This window comes from Ipomoea nil, unplaced genomic scaffold (assembly GCF_001879475.1).
Source record: "Ipomoea nil cultivar Tokyo-kokei standard unplaced genomic scaffold, Asagao_1.1 scaffold2510, whole genome shotgun sequence".
Lineage (NCBI taxonomy): Eukaryota > Viridiplantae > Streptophyta > Magnoliopsida > Solanales > Convolvulaceae > Ipomoea > Ipomoea nil.
In genome coordinates, this window is record NW_017618938.1 from 555,689 (window position 1) to 574,616 (window position 18,928).

Consider the following 18,928-nt stretch of genomic DNA (forward strand, 5'->3'; position numbering starts at 1 on the left):
TTCAAGCCCAAATAATATTTTATATAATCCAAGATAATTTCTCAAAGGATGAAGTTGCTCAATTGGAAGAGATTATAATTATTAACTATGAGATTAGAAATTAAAATTTCACCTTAAACGATTTTTCCAAATCATAACAACAATAACTAAAACTAAAAAAGGCGGTTTCTGGACTATAAGAATCGATCCCAAGCCTAAGGGGGTTTCTCAACCATGGTAATCGATCCCAGTGTAACACCCCCTATTTCCATGTCAATTTAAACTTAAATATGCAGATAATCTAACCACAATATAAGCATACACAACGGAAGTCTAACTATATAAACTGGAAAACGAGGAATGTTATTCCACGTCCACGCTAAGGTGAACACACAGGCGAGAACAACATCCACATAACAGTCTAACAAGGGACAAGGTTGAAACAACAACAATCTACTGTTTGACATAAAAGGCTCACAGGCCCAAAACAAAGCTAGTAAAGTCCGGGGAACTACACTATCCAACATTAGATCGCGCTCGCCACTACTCGGGACCAGAAAAACACATAAATAAATGGGACGACGCCCGGTCAGCGAATAATGCTGGTAACCCACCAATACATGTTAAGTATTACATAGATAGTATATACAAAATCATTTTTGAAACGGGATACAATATATATAAGTTTAAAGCCAAAGATAGAAGTCAACCACAAGACTCTATACCACTCTCAATAAGAATAAGGGAACACATCCCAAGACAACAAGAAGTAAACAACGACAACATAAGTAAGGCTCAAGGTATATTCTACCATCACTCAGTAGAATATCACCTGACATGCTCAACACAAGAGAATAAAGACACATATTGGCAAAACATGCCTTCGTGACATCACTCATCACGAATAGAGGAATACACAAGGGCACACATGCCTTCGTGACATCACACATCACGAATCATAATCCTTCCTTATGCCCGGTTCCAAACTTATGGCTACCCCCAACCTTATAGCTAGTACCAACCTTTACCTCCAGGACCCCTGTACTTCTGTGTTGGTCCCGATAGGGTGGTGAAAGTCTAGAGGGGGGGGGGGGGGCGGGGGGGGGGGGTGAATAGACTTTCAAGCTTTTTCACAATTAAATAACTCTTTGGTAACTTCAACTCTAAGTAACAAGTAAATAGAGTAAGCTTGAACTGCACAGCGGAATAAATGTATGTAAAGAGTTATGCCCAATTAATAAATTGAATCACATGCACGTGTATGATAAGCTTAGAGGAAGTGTGAGGATGACATGAATATCTTGAATATTTAAGGGAGATGGTTCACTCAATATTTAACAATAATATTCAAGATTATAAATAAGATATCGTATCACGTCGACCGTATGACGAACGTCACATGCAATACGTCAAACTTGCTTAGAATAATTCAAAGGTTAAGCTCGGAAAGTTTGAGTGACATGCATACGTGAAAACATGCTAAACCCGAAAGATTAAGATTAACAGTGAATAGTAAACGAGTTAGTCAGGTAAGATAGATAGATAGATAGATTATGTAAGTGCAGTATGTAAATGAGAGAGGTTTTTTATAGTGGTTCGGAAGTGGCGTAATCTTCCTAGTCCACTTTACTCCATTCACTTCTAGGAGTAATTCACTATTTTCCACACACAGTTACAATAGTGAATAAGTGCTACACAAGCACTTCTTCCGGATGTGTTGCACACAGCTACACCCAACTCCGAGTGTGTCGCACACAGCTACACTCAACTACGAGTATTTCACACACAGCTATACTCAACGCCAACCAAGTATTTTGCACACAACTACACTTAGCAACTCCGAGTGTTTCGCACACAGCTACACTCACTAGAGTATTTTGCACACAGCTATACTCTTCTAACAATTACAAATACAAAGGTAATTGTATCTCTCTCCAACTATTTTTGAGACTATTCAGACTAAGTCTCTAAAGAATATTTGAGCACTTGCACTTTTTTATCTCGTGTGTATTCACGTCTCCTTTTTTGTATTCACCTCTATATTTTCTTCAAGTCTTCATGGCCTTTTTATAGATAATCAAATATATCCGTTGGAGTGAGATAATTTGATATTTGAATTTTGAATCTTCATAGCCTGATATTGTTGACAATGGTAGGTCTTCAATATGATTTGATTGTCAACTTGCCTGACAAGATAATATTTTATTTCAACTTGATTTTTAAGTTGCTTCTAAAATATTATTTTCCTTGTCTATTTTGAAGTTCCAACGTCTCTTTTGCAATAAGTTCTTCTGATAGAATTTATTTCTAGGATAAGATCTTTTATCCATGCCTTCATAAAATTTTCACCGTTCTGACCATATCTTAGGCAATTTGGATTCTTGTGACATGTGAGATGTATCAATATAAATTCTTGCTTGTTTGACTTGACACTTCTTGCTTCTTTGACTTGAACATTGTGCTTTTCTGATTTGGAGGATTGTGTTCTTTTTTCATCTCACTTCTTTGACTTTGGCACATTGTGCTTGTTTGACTTGAGGGATTGTGCTTCTTTTTGAAACATTGTGCTCCTTCTTTGAAATCCGGCTTATAAATATTAAGTCCTTGGGGGGGATCAATCTCGGGTGTGATCAATCTCGGGTGTGATCATTGTGTGTAAGGACTTCTACCATTTCGCCATTAGGCTCATCCGATTTTTCGGACTTCTACCATTTCGCCATTAGGCTCATCCGATTTTTCTTTGCAACGCCATTGTTTAGTTCTTCAGTTCCGAATGAATACTTGTAGGACCAAAATTAATTCTCCCAATTAATTTTGTTCTTCATGTAGTAGACTTTCCTTTGCATACTGACTTGATATTCTGAATTATGATGCTTGTACTAAAGACCTAAATACTAAGGGGATCTAAATTACATTTGGCTCATCAAAACTTTATTACAAAAAAATATTCCTATCATTCTGAGTCCAACCTTATTCCTTCAAGGACCGTCGTCCCCATCCACCAACAAACCACCAACAATTTCCACCAATTCATAGTACACGAGGGTACCGATCACACACATGGCAACACATGCCTCCCAAGAAATACGTGAACCCATCACACAGGTCACAAACTCCGTATTCGCGTCATGGCCACCACGAGGACCACTGCCGTACCTTGGTGACTAATGTCCCATACCATTAATCGTGCAATCCAAGTACAGCCACACACACGACACCATCATAGGAATCAATCAACGGATCACAACGAAGATATGAAACCATACTCAACAAGGAAAGGATCACAATCCGACAACAACGATGATCAACACAAGTCATCATCCACAATAGGAAAGAACAAACCACACACGCTAGCATTTAAACACCGAACTAGCATGCTTATCAAACGGGTAAACTAAACATAGTTCCGAAGAACACACAAGACTCATCATGGTTCAACGAATCACAAGGTTGAACACTTAGCACTATTCAAGACACCAAAACCTACAAGGAATCCTACCATATAGTTCTAGACATACGAAACATCAAGAAGACACTCAAATAGTTCCACAAAAGAACATCGGGAAGTCAAAACACCAAATACCGAGTCAAAAGAATCACGGCGAACAAATTCCCACACAACCACCATACTGTACCCGCGGGTGGACCCCCGCCCATGGTTCTGCCCGCAGGAACCAAGTCCCACGAGGTGTGTACCCTGCAGGTGGGGTGGTGGGTGGAGCTCTACCCGCCGTTCCGCCCGCGAGTACAATACCCTGTACCAAAACATCCCTTCGGGGATTTTCAACACCAAGCTCAAATTCAAGTCCAAAACATCCAAAATCTCACCAAATACAACAAAATGACTTGAATTAAGGAATAGCCAAGCAATGGCATACAAGAACCTTAATAACAAGCTCTAGATATGCATTCTCATAAGACAATGCATCAACACTCACATTTCATAGCAAAATCACATGTAGAAGTTAAGAAATCATCATATAGGTAAGTAAAATAGATTTTGTAAAGCATGGGTTACCTCTTGAAGACTCAACCTTCACTTATAACACTTCTCAAAGCCCCTAACAAGGTTCACCTTCAACACCCACTTCAAGAACACACCAAAAGACTATAAAGATTTCATCTTTAGAAAAAGATACCTTAGAAAGAACTAAAAACACAAAAGGAACATAGATCTTACCCTCCTAGATGCTCAAGAGTAGGAAAGGTGGAATCTTGGAGACAAACTTTGAAGATCTTGGAAAGCCTAAATTTAGCTTGGAGAGAAAGCTAGCTAAATTTTTAGAGAGAAGGAAGAGCTTATGTTTTGAAAGTGTAAGGGAAGGAATGAAAGGTGTCTTCTAGGTTAGCTTGGAATACAATCATAAGGGAAATGTCCTCTTTACCCTTACTAAGATGAAAAAGTGTAAGGGGACAAGGGAACTATTCACAAAGATTTAGGTACAACACCTTGACATGGGTTGACTAGTCAATTACTAGTCCCCGACTATTGAATTTTCAGGAATTTAAAGAATTAAATTATCAATTGGATTAGGTGACGCGCACACGGGTTGCTTCTCACAACAAGTGCACACCAAAGGAATCACTCCAGAACCTTTCGTGTTCTATAAAGGATCTTACCTTGTAGACTCTTGGATTTTGAGATCCCGAACTCTACAATTGCCTCGCCGAAACTTCCAATGACCTTCTCAACCCTTGGATGATTAAACAAGGCTAAGAACTAGACTTGGGAATCTAGCACTTGAGATAAGAAATAAGAACAAACTTAACTATGTAATATAAGTAGTAGTTCTATTGTTTTTTTGGGATTTTTCGGGTATGTGTATGAATGTAAAGAACGAGATAGTGGGATATGCCTTCTCGGCTTGTAAACTAGCTTCTCACTAGCTTACTTAGATTGAATGCATCTCACAAACAACCTAAACACTCAATGCAATTCTCATGCAAAGAAAAAGAGAGAAATTCTCATTTCATTCCAAATATTACAAGCTCATTTGAACCCAATGGTGATGGGGTTTTTATAGGGCAAATCAGGGATTTAAATGTATAAAATATTCTAGGTTTCATCCTTAACTATGAAGTAAATAATTAAAAATTACAAGTTGCAAAATAAACCTCCCCTCCCCCCTTTTTACGTATGAAATCAGATTTGTAGTAGGCTGAATTTTCTTCCACAACTTGCTATCTTTCACATGGGTTTGTCATAAGCATTTAATACTTTGTCTCCTTGAGTAAGCTAGTTGCTTGAGGTGCTTGCTTGAGCTACTTGGTTGATGATAAGCAAGGAGGTGAGTGAGCAGCTAGGTAGTGAAGAAGTTGCAAAAACAAGTAGGTGAGTGAGCAGCTAGGTAGTGAAGAAGTTGCACAAACAAGTAGGTGAATCACTAAGCAAGTAGGTGATTCATCAAGCTAGTAGGTGAAGCATACTCCTTAAGCTAGTAACTTTCTTCGAAAGTCTTGATGTGAAGGCAATTGAATAGATTTGTTTCTCCAGATTGATCTCCTTCTTCATAAATAGTTGTTGTACTCCAATTTGCTTGCACAAAAGTGTTAAAAGCCTCTTGAATCTTTTTTTTTTTGACTTGGATCTTGTTGTCGGGCCTCTATAGACTTTGATGGGATCATTTTCTTGTTGACTTTGGGTCTCATCATCCTCCCCCTCTTGAAAAAGATTCGTTCCCGAATCTGAAAATTCAAATGGAGATAAATCAGCAACGTTGAAGGTAGAAGAAATATTATGCTCGCCTCGAAGATCTAATTTGTATGCATTTTCATTGATTCTTTCAAGCACTTGGAAAGGTCCATCTCCTCGAGGCATCAACTTGGACTTGCGTTGGTTTGGAAACCTATTTTTGTTGTAGTGTATCCAAACCCAATCTCCGGGTTTAAAAATTGTAGCCTTGCGTCCTTTGTTGGCCTTTTGAGCGTATTGCTCATTTTTCTTTTCAATTTGAGCTCGAACCTTGGAGTGAAAGTCACGAATCCCTTGAGCTCTCTTAGCAGCATCCACACATTCCCTATCATTCACATGTAAGGGAATCAAATCTAAGGGAGTTAATGGATAAAAACCATAAGCAACCTCAAACGGTGACATGTTTGTAGTGGAATGTATAGCTCGGTTATAAGCAAACTCCACATATGGTAAGCTTTCTTCCCATGACTTGAGGTTCTTTTTAATTACTACCCTTAGAAGTTGTGTTAGAGTTCTATTCACAACTTCGGTTTGGCCATCTGTCTGTGGATGACAAGCAGTAGAGTACAGAAGTTTTGTACCAAGCTTTCCCCAAAGTATTCGCCAAAAATGGCTTAGAAACTTGGAACTGCGATCAGATACGATGGTACGTGGAATCCCATGTAAACGCACTACCTCCTTGAAGAATAAATCTGCAATATGAGAGGCATCGTTAGTTTTGTGACAACCAATAAAATGAGCCATTTTACTAAATCGATCAACAACAACATAGATTGAGTCATGGCCCCTTTTGCTTCTAGGTAACCCTACTATAAAATCCATAGATAAATCAGTCCATGGTTCCTTCGGAACAGGTAATGGTGTGTATAACCCTTGTGGCAGAGATCGTGATTTAGCTTGTTTGCAAGTAACACATTTGCTAACAAACATTTCCACATCCCTTCTCAGCTTGGGCCAAAAGAAGTGTTCATTTAGGATTACATAAGTTTTAGTCACACCAAAGTGACCCATTAATCCACCACTATGTGCTTCCTTAATGAACATTTCCCTTAAAGAAAAATTTAGCACACACAATCTGTTTTCTTTGAACAAATATCCATCAAGTAGATAGTATTTTCCAATTGGAGTTGTAGAGCATGCTGTGTATTTTTCTGCAAAATCAACATCATTACTATACAATCCTTTGAGAAATTCAAAACCAAGTAATTTGGCTTGTAACGATGAAAGTAAAACATACCTTCGAGATAGAGCATCGGCCACTTGGTTTTCCTTACCTTTTTTATACTTGATAACATAGGGGAATTCTTCAATAAACTCAAGCCATTTTGCATGTCTCTTGTTTAACTTACCTTGCCCCCTAAGGTGTTTGAGTGCCTCATGGTCGGAGTGTATAACAAACTCTTTAAACCACAGATAATGCTCCCATGTTTCAAGAGTTCTTACAAGTGCATATAACTCCTTGTCATAAGTATAGTAATTAAGTGTAGGACCACCTAATTTCTCACTAAAGTAGGCAATAGGGTGCCCTTCTTGCATAAGAACGACTCCAATACCTATCCCAGATGCATCACACTTGATTTCAAAAGTTTTATCAAAGTTAGGTAATGCAAGTACCTGAGCAGAACACAATTTTTCCTTAAGGCTTTGAAAGGCTTGTTCTTGTTTAGGACCCCATTCAAATTTAACATCCTTTTTTACAAGTTCATTCAACGGGGCTGCAATCGAACTAAAGTCCTTAACAAATCTCCGATAGAAACTGGCAAGGCCATGGAAACTACGGACTTCAGTTGCTGTTTTTGTTGTTGGCCAATCTCGAATTGCTTGTATCTTGGTCTCATCCACTTCAATGCCTTTAGAACTTACTATAAAACCAAGAAAAACAACACTTTCCACACCAAAATAACACTTCTCAAGATTAGCATACAATTTTTCTCTTCTCAAAACAAGAAAGACTTCTTTAAGATGTATTATATGCTCTTGAGGGTCCCTACTGTAAATGAGAATATCATCAAAATATACAACAACAAATTTTTCAATAAAATTTCTAAGAACATGATTCATCAATCTCATGAATGTGCTAGGGGCATTTGTTAACCCAAATGGCATAACTAACCATTCATATAGACCATTTTTTGTCTTGAAGGCAGTTTTCCATTCATCACCCTTTTGCATTCTGATTTGATGATAGCCTCTTCTTAGATCTATTTTACTAAAAATTTTAGCTCCATGCAATTCATCAAGCATATCATCTAACCTAGGAATAGGATAGTGATACTTCACTGTGATGTTATTGATTACGCGACAATCAACACACATTCGCCACGTGCTATCTTTCTTTGGTACAAGTAGTACGGGCACAACACATGGGCTTAGGCTTTCTTGGATGAATCCAACTTGCAATAACTCATCAACTTGACGTTGAATCTCCTTAGCCTCATCAGGATTGGTGCGATAGGCTGATCTATTAGGCAAACTAGCTCCAGGTATGAGATCAATTTGATGCTCAATCCCACGAATTGGAGGTAACCCCTTTGGTAATTCTTCAGGAAAAACATCTGCAAATTTAGAAAGCAGGACAGAAACATCAGAAGGGATAGTCTCATTTTTAATAACACTTAGACAAAACTCAATAGGGTAAAGCAAGAAAACTCCCTCTCCCCTCTTAAGGCTTGCTCAACTTCTCCTCTTGTCATGAGCAAGTTACGAGATGATTGTGTAGTGTCCTTTTTCATCCATTCTTTCCTTTCCTTCTTCTCATGAGCTAAGGCCTTTTGTTTTCCACTAGTGGTTTCCTTCATGGACATGGCCTGTTTTGCCTTCTGGGCAAGTTCTTCTCTCAACTTTTTAGATTGTACTTGGATGTTGTACACTTCCTTTGGTGCTAGTGGCGCCAAAGTGTACTTCTTACCTCCCTTATGAATGGTGTACTTGTTTGTCTTACCATGGTGTAAGGTGTCTCGATTATATTGCCATGGTCGACCCAGTAAGATGTGACAAGCATGCATTGGGATTATATCACACAACACATCATCTTGATATTTCCCAATGGAAATAGAAATGAGGGCTTGCTTGTCTACCTTGAGTTCACCATCATCATTAAGCCATTGTAGCTTATATGGTTGAGGATGTTGGATTGTTGGTATTCTCATTGCATTCACTACATCCTCGCTGACCACATTGGTACAACTCCCTCCATCAATGATGAAACTACATGTAGCACCAGGAATCTTGCATTTGCCATAGAAGATGTTCTCTCGTTGTTCTTCTTGATCTAGGACAACAAGAGTGCTCAAGGCTTTGTGGACTACACAGTTGAAATGTAGAGTATCATCTTCTTGCACTTCTTCTTCAGAATGTTCAACTTTTTGTCTTTATTCTATTGGCTCCAACTCTTCGTCTTCAAATTCACTTGTGGACATGTATTCTCGTTCATCTTTGCCAGTGGTGAGAATCTTTTTGGTGTTGGGGCATTCTCGAGCGTAATGTCCTCGACCTTGACACCTATAACATGTCACACTACTAACCTTTTCTTTTGAGCTTTCTTGGAACTTCCCCTTATCTTTTTGGTCATTTTTCTTTTCCTCTCGAGTGTGGGATGGTCGAGAGTACTCCTTTTGTGTCCTCGGTTGATAAGAGTTGTTTGTGGCTCTCCTTGGTTGATCCCATCGAGAAGACATAGATGTTTTGCTTCCCCTTTCAGATCTTAGTTCCTCTTCAACTTTCGAAGCAACTCGAACCAACTTGTCTACATCATCAAATTCTTGGTTGCGGAGTTCTCTTTGAATATCACGGTTGAGCCCTTCAAGAATACGAGCTATGGTGGTCTCGTCATCTTCTTGGATGTTTGCTCGTGCCTTTAATCCCTGCATCTCCTTGTAGAACTCACGAACAAGCTTGTTGCCTTGTTTGAGTTCTTGTAATTTCCTACACATATCACGATAGAAATTACTAGGCACAAACTTCTTCCTCATCTCCCTCTTAAGCTCTCCCCATGTCTTTATAGGGTCATCATGGTCTTCTAGGCGCCTACGGCTAAGTTGTTTCCACCACAATTTTGCAAAATCTTTTAGGGATGCTATGACTGTCTTAAACTTCTTTTCCTCCCCAAAGTTATGTAGTCCAAAAATATCCTCCACTTCATCTACCCAATTTAAGAAAACTTCTGGTTCATCATCTCCATTAAAAGTAGGCATTTCCATTTTTAATGAGCTAAGATTATTATCTACTCTTTCTTCCACATATCTTCTAGGGAGCATGCGGGGTAAACTATTATGTCTAGCTACTTCCCTACCCCTCCTTTCTTCTTGGTTTCTTCCCTCATGATTTTGTACTCCCTCATTTTCAAATCTCACCCTTTGATTTTCATTTTCAATGTTTTGCAACCTAGCGCTAAGGTCTTTCATCATGTTCATCATTGCTTCTATTTGGGCACAAATATTACTTTGTTCACTAGTACTAGCCATACCTGCAATTCTTTCAAGTAGAAAATACTAAAAATAAGATGTTAGTAAATAAAAGGAATATGCACACCCTCTCAAAATTTTATGTCTCTCTTCTCGTGTGGCACTCGTTGGCAACCTCACTAGCCCTTTTCCAAAAGTGCTAGTTCTTGTCGTCTTGGTCCTTAACAAAGCTTAGAACTCGCAAGGGTTGTATCCACCACAAATAGCAAACCCAACAGCTGTATAGTTTGAGTCTAGTAAGCACGAAGGTGGGAAATAATATCTATGGAGTGATGTAGAAACTGACACAGAGTGTGTTTGAAACTGACACAGGTGGCTTTTTGTGAATTAGAAAAAAAGATGATAGAAAGAAATAATGCATAAGAGATTTCAAGTAATGCAATTTAAACTAAAATATCAAACCAACCTTATCTTTTTTTTTTTCTTTTCTTTTCTTTTTTTTTTTGATTTTTTTCTTTCTTTTAATCCCCCTTAAAGTAAGGCAAATTAGTGATCAAGTAAAAACACAATAGTAGAAGATAAAACAAGCATGATGGTATCTACCTTTTATATGGTTACCAAATCAAAGGCTATAAGTAATACATATAATATGCCTGATGGTATCTACCTTTTATAAGGTCACCAAATCAAAGGCTATAAATAATAAATATAATATGCTTGATGGTATCTACCTTTTATAAGGTCACCAAATCAAAGGATATAAATAGGAGCTGGTGGTTTAACCAAAATCAGAATTGTTTAAGAGTCGACGGTAGTCCAATCAATATAATACTCTTAACAAAATTGATGGTGTAACCGAAACAAGACTCCTTATAGGAAAAACAAGAAGCATAAACAAATGCAAGGAACAAGGGAAAAGGAAATAGAACAACAGTAAAGATAGTAAGGATAGAATTAAGGCTAAACAAGAATAAGGGAAAAGAAATATAAAACAACGGTGAATATGAAATTTAAGATAGGAATGATAGAATGATGCAAAAAGGAACTTGGCTCTGATACCAAACTGACGCGCTCACGGGTTGCTTCTCACAACAAGTGCACACCCAAGGAATCACTCCAGAACCTTTCGTGTTCTATAAAGGATCTTACCTTGTAGACTCTTGGATTTTGAGATCCCGAACTCTACAATTGCCTCGCCAAAACTTCCAATGACCTTCTCAACCCTTGGATGATTAAACAAGGCTAAGAACTAGACTTGGGAATCTAGCACTTGAGATAAGAAATAAGAACAAACTTAACTATGTAATATAAGTAGTAGTTCTATTCTTTTTTGGGATTTTTCGGGTATGTGTATGAATGTAAAAAACAAGATAGTGGGATATGCCTTCTCGGCTTGTAAACTAGCATCTCACTAGCTTACTTAGATTGAATGCATCTCACAAACAACCTAAACACTCAATGCAATTCTCATGCAAAGAAAAAGAGAGAAATTCTCATTTCATTCCAAATATTACAAGCTCATTTGAACCCAATGGTGATGGGGTTTTTATAAGGAAAAATCAGGGATTTAAATGTATAAAATATTCCAGGTTTCATCCTTAACTATTAAGTAAATAATTAAAAATTACAAGTTGCAAAATAAACCTCCCCTCCCCCCCTTTTACGTATGAAATCAGATTTGTAGTAGGCTGAATTTTCTTCCACAACTTGCTATCTTTCACATGGGTTTGTCAAAGCATTTAATACTTTGTCTCCTTGAGTAAGCTAGTTGCTTGAGGTGCTTGCTTGAGCTACTTGGTTGATGACAAGCAAGGAGGCGAGTGAGCAGCTAGGTAGCGAAGAAGTTGCACAAACAAGTAGGTGAGTAAGCAGCTAGGTAGTGAAGAAGTTGCAAACCAAGTAGGTGAATCACTAAGCAAGTAAGTGATTCACCAAGCTAGTAGGTGAAGCATACTCCTTAAGCTAGTAGCTCTCTTTGAAAGTCTTGATGTGAAGGCAATTGAATAGATTTGTTTCTCCAGATTGATCTCCTTCTTCATAAATAGTTGTTGTACTCCAATTTGCTTGCACAAAAGTGTTAAAAGCCTCTTGAATCTTTTTTTGACTTGGATCTTGTTGTCGGGCCACTATAGACTTTGATGGGATCATTTGCTTGTTGTCTTTGGGTCTCATCATCAGGATTAATTACTTAATTAATCCCTAAATAGAATTCGGATTTACGGGGTGTCACACCCAGGCCTAATGAGCTGCTGCGAAGCGTTTCCCCTAAACAACACATATAAAAACACCAAAAATTGTGGCCTCTCTCTGAGTTATGCTTATAGAGTATCTCCCTTGCATTCTAGGGTTCCTCTACCCCACTATGGCGGTTTTATCCCACTACTACAATTTTCTTTCCTCCACGTCTTATGGTTTTGTGTTTATACATGCGATCTGTGCATGGGTATTACAATATGCGATTCTTGGGCAAAGGGTATTATCAACGATCACCTCACGTACGTTCTCCTCTGTATCAACCTAACGTGCGATCTCTTTTACGATCTCTGTGTGGGTAAGATCATCTACACTCTTGTCACGTCGGATCTATTGTGCGACCACACATCCGATCATTATCCAATGGAGATCAGTGTGATCGAGGAAGGCTCTGCGGTGTTATCCTTGGCGGCGGAGGAGACGGGGGGATTGGACGCTCCTAACATTCTAACCGATCGATCGATCAAGTTCGATCACATGCAATATGTGTTGGCCTCAGTCTGGCTTCCGGTGATGGGGATGCGTGTCCTGCCGATCGACAACAACCTATTCCTGTTCCAGTTTCCGCACTTGAAAGACATGCAACGGGTAATGGACGATGGTCCTTGGTCCTTCGAAAACCATATCCTCGTTTGCGGACAAGTTCCGATCGGAGGTAATCCGGAGGAAGTACCACTCAATGACGTCTCCTTTTGGGTGCAGATCCACGATCTGCCCACAGTTTATGCTTCACCTGAATTCATCAATCACATCGGCGACTACGTCGGTGTCTTCCTTGCAACCGATCCCAATAATTTTGGGGGTGCTTAGAGAAGCTTTTTCAGAATCAGGGTGCGGCTTGATGTGAATGTTCCACTGAAGAGGCGCATGAAGCTTAGTCGAAAAGATGGCTCAGTGCACTGGGTAAGTTTTAAATATGAACGTCTTGGCACTTTCTGTTTCTGTTGTGGGGTGCTTGGACACTCTGATAAGTTTTGCAAAAGAGTGTATGAAGAGGGGATTGAGCGTGAAGCGTTTCCTTATGGTTCCTGGATGATGGCGGGTGCTCGAAGACAGGCTCGACCAGTAGGGGCAAAGTGGTTATTAGCTGAGCTCCCACAGGCTCCAGCGCGATCACATGGTCTCTAGTTCGGGGGCTGTGTCTTGGGATGTGGTGGCAGTGGAGGAAGGGGGTGGTTTGCAAGGGGATCTGAAGAGATGTAGGGGTGGAAGTACGGAGGGAATCGACGTTGTTATGGCTAACAATTCAAAAAACTCATCTACGGCGGGTCTGGTGCTTCAGACTCGCCCTGCCCTATGAGTACTTTGAGCTGGAACTGCCGGGGGTTGGGTAGCGACCGAACAGTTCAAGAATTACTGGCCTTAGTGTCCAGAAAGCAACCCAGTTTTGTGTTTTTAATGGAAACGAAAGCTATTCAAAGTCAAGTGGAGCGAGTTAGGGTGAAGTTGGGGTACGAAGGCCTGTTATGTGTGGATCAAATAGGACTAAGTGGGGGATTAGCACTTCTGTGGAGAGATTCAGGTATGGCGTCGTTGATTAGCTACTCTTCAAGCCACATTGACGTGAGTGTCTCACTGCCGGGCAAACCAGAATGGAGGCTTACGTGTTTTTATGGTAATCCTGATTAGTCACGAAGATACATGTCTTGAGATCAACTCTGAGCGCTCAAGGGTCACTAAGATCTTCCCTGGGTCGTCCTTGGTGATTTCAATGACGTTGCTTGTCAATCTGAAAAACGTGGGCTGCATCCGCAACCCATGTTACTCTTCGAAGGAGGGATGCGGTAGGGTCATTGAGCAATTGTGGAGGCAGTCCGCCGGTATGTAATTCCAAAAGCGTATTTATGAATGTGGCCGTCGGTTGGGTCGCTAGGGAGAGGAGTTCTTCAGACGTTTTGGCACACACATGAAACAGCTTCGTGCCAGGTTGGACATTCTCAGGGATTCTAGGGAACCACAGGCAGTGCAAGAATATTTGGCGGTGGAAAGGGAGGTACTAGCACTGTTACGACAAGAAGAGATTTTTTTGAAACAACGGTCGAAATAACTCTGGTTGCAACACGGCGATATGAACACGAAATACTTCCATAAGGCGGCTTCATCACGGCGGCGTAGGAATCTGCTGCTTTGGGTTAAGGACACGGACGACCACTAGGTGGAGGGTCTGAGGTTGAATACAGAGATTCTCAGATATTACAATGCCATTTTTGAGTCGTCGGGCACCACGACCGGTTTTTTAAGTAGAGTGGCATGTCGAGTCACAGCAAACATGAATGCGGTGTTGTTACTACCGGTCACTATGGATGAAGTCAAGGCTGCGTTGTTTACAATGGCCCCGGAGAAAGCGCCGGGTCCGGACGGGATGTCACCCGCTTTTTACCAACATTACTGGTCTATAATTGGGGATGATCTCTCTCTGTTCATTATGAATTGTATCTCAAACCGTAGACTGCCACAGGGCCTCAACGAATCCAACATTGTATTGATCCAAAAAAAAAAAGGTCCCGGAGAAGGTTTCTGATTTACGCCCAATTCCTTTGTGCAACGTGGCTTACAAAGTTTGGGCGAAAACTTTGGCTAACCGGCTCAAGGAAGTACTTTAGAGAGTTGTATCGGCATCTCAAAGCGCGTTTGTGCCTGACAGACTTTTATCCGATAACATCATTGTTGCTGGGGAAGTGGGCCACTTTCTGAGAAGGAAAACAAGCGGGGCAATGGGTTGGACTGCTCTTAAACTCGACATGGCCAAGGCCTACGATCGGATGGAATGGGGTTTTTTGGAAGGAATGTTGGCGGCACTGGGTTTTGATCGTGGATGGATAAAACTGCTAATGATGTGTGTTACGACCGTGACATACAACATTCAGGTTAATGGTGATTCGGTGGGCTCGATTTGTCCTACCGGTGGCATCCGGCAAGGAGATCCGCTGTCCCCCTATCTGTTTATCTTGTGTGCTCAAGGTCTGTCCATCCTATTACAACAGGCTGAGGCACGAGGGGATATCCATGGGTCAGAATCGCGAGGGGAGCTCCATCTGTATCACACCTCTTCTTCGCGGACGACAACCTATTGTTTTTCAGAGCCACTCGCGGGGAAGCGTAGAAGATAAGAGAGTGTCTAGAGATCTACAGCGCCGCCTCGGGGCAGGTAACTAACTACGAGAAGTCTAATGCTATGTTTAACATGAATACTGCCCGGGATACGCGAGACTTAGTGGAAGATTGTGTGGGGGTTAGGGAAACCATTGATTTGGGTCGCTATTTAGGCCTGCCTTCGGCACTGGGTCGCAATAAAATAGCGACGTTTTGTTACATTGAACAGAAGGTCCGGGAGAGAATTGGAGGATGGCACCAGAAGCTCCTATCCAAAGCGGGCAAAGAGGTACTTCTGAAAAGCATTGCACAGGCTCTTCCCATCTTCACTATGTCCGTTTTCCTTTTGCCTGATCGTTTGTGCTCCACCATCGAAAAATTGTTTAATCGGTATTGGTGGGGAGGGGGTGGATCGGGTCACAGAGGTATTCACTGGTTGAGTTGGTCAAGACTTTGTGTTCCAAAGAAGCTTGGCGGTTTGGGTTTTAAACGTCTACACGAATTTAATGTAGCGCTTGTGGCTAAGCAAGGTTGGCTGTGATACCCCATATTTTTGGACATGTATGTATATTTCATAATCCTTATTTTGTAATTTATTTAATTCTTTGAGCTCTATTATTACTTGAGCCTAATAATGTCATAATCCTAATATATATATTTTCCCTAATTATATATTACGTACGTATATATATGTGCTGGTAAAAGTGGTAATTACTAAACCCTTACGTCCTCATGTGTAAAAATATATTCCTAATCTCTTCTAGGGTATTACGTGTATATATATATATATTCCTAAATCCAATACTAATGCCTAAATGAATTTAATAACTAGTTCCTAAACCTAGTTAAACCACACGCTGCTTCTATTAAAAAAAGTGGAGAAAACTTAGTCGTCATCATCATCTTCACAGCCGACGCCATAAACTCTTCTATTTTCTCAATTCGGCGTCAGTAGCAAAATTTATTCTTCTCTGCAATTCATTGGAATCCAGGTAAGATTTATGTCTATCTAAAATTTATTTACCCCAAATTAAAATAAAAATTGTTTTGCTAAGTGTTTATGTGCTAAATTTATTATTCGATATTTATGTGGAAATTTCTTATATGATTCTTGATTTTGGTGAATATTATGTTTAATATGTCAATTTTAAAGGATTAATTATATATGTTTTAATTGTGCGTGACTACACTGTATAAGAGAATGATTAAAAAAAATTATTTGGTTTTGTAGTCTTTTTATATAATTATATATACATTGTGTACGTAATATAGTGCCATCAGCATTTGTGTTTTTTGAATTGTTGTATTAAGTCACAATTCTCGTACTATATATATACAGATTATGTATTTAGTATGTCTACTGGATAGATGGCTATAAGATAATAGTATATGGTATATTGAGCATGTATTTGGATTTTGATACATGGTATGCTAAGTGATGAATTTGGGGTAATTTTATATTCATTGTGTATACTTGGATGAGTGGTGAAAGACCTATTATGTTTTGAACGGTGAAAAGATGGAAATTATTTGGTTAGAAATTATATTTAATTAACTTTGGTCATGGAGGATTTGTACTTGGATTTTTATTGTGGGGTTGGTCTCTCACATTTGGTTATGGATCTTGTGGGGTTGGTCTCTCACATTGGTTCTGAATTATTATTATATACCTTGTGGGGTTGGTCTCTCACAATCGAGTTCATTCTACCCATTGGGGTTGGTCTCTCAATGGGGGTATGCATACTTAAGGGATTGATCTCGTGCCAACTGGGTTGGTCTCTGGTTGGTTGGTTTTGGTCACTGGGGCCGAAGTAATGGTCCTTGCCTTGTATTTTTCCTCCTCATTGACTTGGTGGTTAATAAAGGATTAAATCCTAATGTTGAGAAAAGTGGTAAAATGTGGAAGTTGTGAAATTTTATATGAAATTATAAATTATATTTATTATGTGGTTGATTTGTTAATTGGTAATTAAATGTGAAGAAGTGGTATTAGGGAATGTTGCAAGTATAATATGATTAAGGGGTTAATGTGGAATTATATGCTCCAAGGTGTTATGTGTTATGTGTAAAATGTTTTACAGGGTGGAGTAAGTCTTACCAGCGGTTGTATGCTGAATTTGTTCCCCCTTTAGTTATTTTGCAGGTAATGTGGCACGAGTATCTGGAGCATGAGAGCGATTCATCTTTTAGAACTTTGAAGTTTTATATTATTTTATAAAAATCTAGAAGTGAATTCTTAGACAATTGTATTTAATGCGTTGTAATAGAACAAATTATGGGTTGTTTTTAGTAGTGTTGTTTTTAGCCTGTGCGTTTGGATATAGGTTGTTATCTAAACGTGGCGGTAGCATCCCTTTTTCCTTTTGTTTTGTTTAGCTTCCGCAACTAAAAATGGTTTTTAATAAAATAAATTCATTTTTATAAGTTATTTTGGTTAATGGAAAATGGGGGTGTTACATTGGCGCTTGATGATTTATCCAAATTCTCTGGTGGGTACACTTTTGAAGGCCAAATATTATCCGCACTGCAACTTTCTCGAGGCATAGCTAGGCGGCAATCCGAGCTACATTTGGCGTAGCATCATGGCAGGTCAATCTCTCTTAAAGCAAGGTGCTGCCCGACGCATTGGTAACGACATGGACTCTAAGATTTGGGGTTAGTCGTGGTTGTCAGACTCGGTGGCCCCGGCTCTTAATACTCCATGCATCGAAGCTTTGAAGGAGGTAACTGTAGATGGACTGGTCACATCGCATGGAACCTGGGACGTGGACATCTTGCGTGATCTCATTCTTGAAAGTGATATTACCAGAATCATGGAAACACCCTTGTCCATTACCCATCAAGATTCCTGGAGGTGGAAGGGCGACATCCGAGGCATGTATATGGTTAGTCACGGCTACCAGCTGCTCACGGAATCCATCACTGATTTGGGTCCGGTCGACGGTTTCACGGAGTGGAAGCGACTATGGGGTCTACCGGTGCCACCTAAGGTGAAAAGTTTGCTGTGGAGATGTGCTCGTGGTATCCTCCCAGTAAAGGAGATCTTGAATATTCGAAGAGTGTGGATTGGAGGAGGCTGCCCACTTTGTAACCATCCGGTAGAAACCATGGAGCACCTGTTATGCGAGTGCGCTACCGCGAGGCAAGTGTGGGAAGTTGACGACATTCTGAGAGGGCGAGCGTTGCAAGGTTTCATGGAGGCTACGCTGGGAAGCGATCATGCAAAGCCAGCTATCTGCATGGCTGCCGTGTTCTGGGTCTTGTGGAATGCGCGTAACGATCGAGTTTGGAGGGAGGAGACGAAATCTCCAGAAAATCTCCGCAATCAAGTTCAAGCGGCGCAAGAGACCTGGGCTGCTGTTCACACGAATCCTAGGAAGACATCATCACCAGGTGTGACCGCTACTCTCTGGAAGGCTCCACCGCAGAGTTGGGTCAAGTGCAACGTCGATGCTGCTTTATTCAGTGATGGTGCGGGTTTTGGTGCAGTGGTTCGCGACCATGCAGG